Source organism: Crocuta crocuta, unplaced genomic scaffold (genome assembly GCF_008692635.1).
Source record: "Crocuta crocuta isolate KB4526 unplaced genomic scaffold, BGI_CrCroc_1.0 scaffold204, whole genome shotgun sequence".
Taxonomy (NCBI): Eukaryota; Metazoa; Chordata; class Mammalia; order Carnivora; family Hyaenidae; genus Crocuta; species Crocuta crocuta.
The window spans coordinates 685,473-690,471 of NW_027529603.1; the positions used below are offsets into that span (position 1 = coordinate 685,473).

The following is a 4,999-nucleotide window of genomic DNA, read 5'->3' on the forward strand; positions in this document are numbered from 1 at the left end:
CCTTCCTTTAAGGGACTTTCAGCCTGGTGAGCACAGGGCTGCTTATACTCATCGTTCAGACTTACCTCTGAGCTATTCTACTCTCCTAAGCCTGTCAGTATCCTTCCTTCCAGTCCTTCAGACACTGATATAGCTGCTCTTATACTTCAGACTGGATGCCCAGTGGCATTTTCCTGACCACGGTTTGGCTCCTCTTGGCAACAGATTTGTATGTCTACGCTTTTACACTATTCAGACAACCCCAGGACACTCCTATCTTGTCACTCTTTTCACCAGCAAAGCTCCATCTCTGCATGTCAAAACAACATAGTTTAATGAAATTTACTCTTTCTATATACATAGAATGACATAACTCTAAATTATATCATTTGTAACAAAAGTTCTTAACCACTCTCCAGAGGGCTTTTGATACAGAAGAGACCTCACCTCCCATCTGTGTGACTTCTTCCTGATGTCTTAGAGATACCGGATATGGCAAATGTGACTGAAGAGAAAAAGAACAAAAAGATTTTTTGGAAAATGTAGATTTACCCTCTCTGTGGTAATCTATTACTTTATCAGACTCCATTGATTCTCACTTCGCAGAATTTTTGCCCTTATACAGTCCTTCCCCACATTTATTCTGGACTTGACCAAGGGACTGGCCCTGGCCAGCGGGACATAAACAAATACAAGCCTTGATAAGTGCTTGCACATTATGGCCTGTCCTCTTGGGGTACTCCTCTTCAGAACCTAGCTGCCATGCTGTGAGAAGCCCAACTTAGCCATGTGAAGAGATCATGTGAAAGAAAACCAGGGTCCTAGTCAACAACCCCAGCTGAGCTCCTGGCTAACAGACAGCATGTGAATGACCCAGCTTGGAAGGACCCCCCCCAACCCTAGTTGAGCCTTCCCAGCAGTCACCGCACAGAACAAAGATGAGCTATCTTGCTAAGCCTTGCTCTGATTATAGAATTTTGAACAAATAAATGACTGACTGTTACATGGTATTAGATAACCAGAACACCCTTTTCTGAAAAAAAAAAAATAAAAGAGGCACTGTTTCTACTGTATGCTAGAATTCTGAAGACTGAAATGTATGAACTTCAGGCAAGGTTCAACTTCCCTAATGAGAGAACTGCCTTATACACTTGTGTAACTGTTAGCTTAATCAATGTGGCCCCATTCTTCTATAACCTCCATAAGGGAAGGGATTTGTGTGTCATGGTGAACACTGTCTCCTTGACCTAGAAAAGACCTTAGCACATAGTAGGCATTTAATATTTTAGTAAGTTAATTCACTTACCTATATTAGTTCCTATGTTTAGTAAGTAATTCACTTACCTATATTAGTTCCTATGTTTGAATAAAATAATAATTCTTTGACCATTATTATTAGCAAATATGTGTTTACTACCTGGAGATACTGTTTTAAGCACTTTACATTCACTCATTACCTATTTAGTCTTCACAATAACCCTATGAGCTAGGTACTTACATCATCCCCTTTTACAGATGAGGAAACTGAGGCACAGAAAGGCTAAATAGCTTGCTTTTTGCAGGGCCAGGATTCAAACTCAGGAGGTCAGTTTCCAGAATCCATATTCTTAGCCACTACATTACCTCTCCCAGTTTCTTGTCCTAAGTCTGGCAATGTCATTGCTGTTGAAGCAAGAATAGGGTAAGATTACACTAGGAAAAAAGAGCATCATTTTGATGAAGATATCACTTAGTGAGTTTATAGACAGAAAGCTACACATAGAGACTCAGTTCTGCTCTGAAACACTTCACAATGTCAATGACATTAGGAATGAGAGGTGGTGGCATCCTCCAGGAAGACCCTTATACCAGACCCTACCCCCAAGCCTCCAACTCTGCCAGCTAAAATGACCTGGAATGCCTGGGTGGCTCAGTCAGTTAAGCATCCTACTTAAGCTCAAATCATGATCTCAGTTTGTGAGTTCAAGCCCCGCACTGGGCTCTCTGCTGTCAGCACAGGGCCTCCTTCAAATCCTGCTTCCCTCTCTCTATGCTCCTTCCCTGGCCTGCCTCTCTCTTGCTCTCAAAAATAAATAAACATTTTAAAAAATAATAATAAAATAAAATGACCTGTGAACTCAGCTCAACCTCATTCCCCCTACAAGGCTGTAAAGAGCCCTGAAACAGTGACTGCTTACTCAGCACTGAGTCTTTTTTTTTTTTTTTTTTTTAAAGTAGGCTCCATACCCAGAGTAGGGCTTGAACTCTTGATGAGATCAAGAGTCAGATGCTCTACCAACTGAGCCACCAAGGTGCCCCAGCACTGGGTCTCTTTTAATGCCCATGCTACTGAACCTGTGACTGGTGCTCAGCACAGAAAACAATGGCAAAGGTGCTCCCTGGCATCATTGCAAGCCCTACCTCTACTCTAAAGGAAAGTCTGGACTTGGGAGTCTGGATTTAAGCCAGTAGCACTCTCAAGGTCACCTGCAAACTGACCTCCCAGCTTGATGCGTACAGTACTTTCTGAACCCAACACCACCACTAGCACCACCAGCAGACATACATACAAATATGCCTCTGGCCTCACTCCCATATTTGGAGAAAACATAAGAAATTTAACATAAAAATACTTAAGTGGCAATTTCACCCAAGACTGGAAGGATTCTTTCATAACTGTATTGCTAGATAGCTACAAAAGGGGTACAGAGTTGGGGAGCAGGATGGTAGGTATTAGAAATTGGAGGGGCCTTTCTAGAGAGAGTCTTCAAACTGGACCTTCTCCACTTGACATTCACTCAACAAATACTTTTGGACACCTGCTATATGCCAGGAACTGTGGTAGGTGGTAGGAGATAAAACATTGTGGAGCCATGATCACTGAGACAGCCCTCCACCTCAATTTAACCCACTGAATCTTTTTTTTAGTGTGCTGCCATCGGCTGTAAGAAGCATCCTTGTGAATTGGCCACCCTGTTAGGGATGCTGTCAAGGCCACTGCTCCTGATATAACACAATGTTCTCTTTATGAACATCCCCGGGAGACAGTCCAACCTGATCTCAGTTCAAGGAAAAGTGTTATTTCTCCAGAGTAATGGGTTTGTTCAGTTCATTATCAATGGACACCATGAACTGTGGGACCAATGAGGCTGTCAGCTTAGATATAAATTCATGTCTCAGCTGTAGCAAATGTGAAGGTCATTCCTACTTGCATTTTTAGCTTTGTCCCTGACTCTGTTTTGTCTCTACCTATGTTTTTTTTCTCCATTCTTTGCACTTTTAATTCATGGCATCTCGGTGTATGGAGGCGTGTGTGTGTGCCCGTAATTTTTTGTTTGTTTTTGGGGGTTCTTGTATCCCTAGAAATGGCTATGAACTCTTCTGGAAGAAGATATCACCATGAATGTTTATAATATACTATAAACATTTACATATATGCTATGTTAGACATATGTCCACAGCATGATGTGGGAACACAAGAGAACTCATAAATCTATCAAAAGCATAAAGAAGACTTTGCATAAAGATCATTGCTTGAGTTGTCTTTTGTTTGTTCTTTGTTTTGTCAAGGATGTTATAGAGTTCATTCACAATGTGACAAGTGTTAAAATTAAGTTGTTCCCAAGTGCAAAATATTGACAAAAAAATCTTGCAGAGATTTTTATGTCATTTCAGAGGTTCATGGGACACCACAGAAATTGTTTACAACAAATTGAGGCTACTTCCACAAGTTTCCTTTCACCAAGTATTTTTCTGACAAAAAGATCATGAGGACAAACAATTCATATCTACATCAGAATTTATGTGCAGAAAAGGAAATTCATATAGAACATCAAAATTAAATTGGAAAATACTTGATAACAAAGTGAGATGAAGAATTAAAATATTTACCTACAAGATATATATATATATATATACAAAATGTTATCAACTGAATTATTCAACTAAAGGAGGACAAAGAAAATTTAGAAATCTGAATTATCTAGATCAAGAGTTTCAGTTTGAAAAGGATATTAAGAATCATTTGGGGGCACCTGGCTGTCTCAGGTCATGATCTCACAGTTCATGGGTTCAAGTCCCACATATAGCTCTGTGCTGACAGCTCAGAGCCTGAAGCCTGCTTCAGATTCTGTGTTTTCCTCTCTCTCTGTCCCTCCTCTGCTCATGCCTTTCTCGCAAAAATAAATAAATGTTTAAAAAAATCTTTTTAATCATTTAGTTGCATATAGTTGCATACCTGTACAGCAGTATTCTTCCTTAATTCTTCATTCCACCTTGCAGGTAGACCCCCAGCCTTGGACTTTCCCTGGAATGTGTGGCTACCTGCGTGAGAACAGGGTGAGAAAAAGAATAGTTGCTGACACATTGTTTTAAGTGTGCTGGATCAGCAGATTATTTTTAAATACACTCAGTTTGAGATCCTTTTTTTTTTTCTTTTCTTAAAAAAGAGGTCTAGCAATATAAAAACTCCTATCAACCAACTGCATAGAGAGGACATTAAAAAAGAAATGTCAGAATCTCATGATATTTTCCACAATTTGCAAAAAGACAGCAAAAAACATGATTACATCCTTTCATCCTCCAACAGTATAAAAAATTGCAACCATCTTCCTTCACGTTAGAAAAAAGAAAAAGAAAAAGTAAACCAGCTATGTATCATGATGCTTTGCAGTTATCAATCAGGTCTGGTACTTTTTAAAGGGGATACTATTCTGTCTTTGCATTGGGAAAAATTGTTTACTTTTGACTTAGAGGGACTAACGAGAAGGCATTATTCTTTTTGCCCCTTTTCCTTTCTATTAGAAGTTTAAAAAACGTAAAAGTAAAACTATTAGAAAACTGCTCACTGCTAAGAGGAAAAGCTACTCTGAACCCAGCAATTGGTCATGTGGACATTTCCTGGAGGAGGGCAGCCCAGGTCCACAAGAAAGCCACTGTTGTGCTAAGAGGGCAGGAACCATCTCTGCTTCTGCACAACTTACAGATACTCAGTACCTGGCTTAAAGTCTGGCACAAAGCAATTCATTTATTCATTCAATGA

General features: G+C 39.8%; 1 long non-coding RNA gene across 1 annotated transcript; it reads right to left on the bottom strand.

Annotated features, from left to right (window-relative positions):
• Positions 1–340: 340 nt before the first annotated feature.
• Positions 341–4,281, bottom strand: LOC144229757 (uncharacterized). The gene is made up of 3 exons (XR_013334595.1): positions 4,196–4,281; positions 1,478–1,641; positions 341–484 (listed from the first exon to the last, which is right to left on the bottom strand). It is a non-coding gene; the product is annotated as an uncharacterized LOC144229757 (long non-coding RNA).
• Positions 4,282–4,999: the final 718 nt, after the last annotated feature.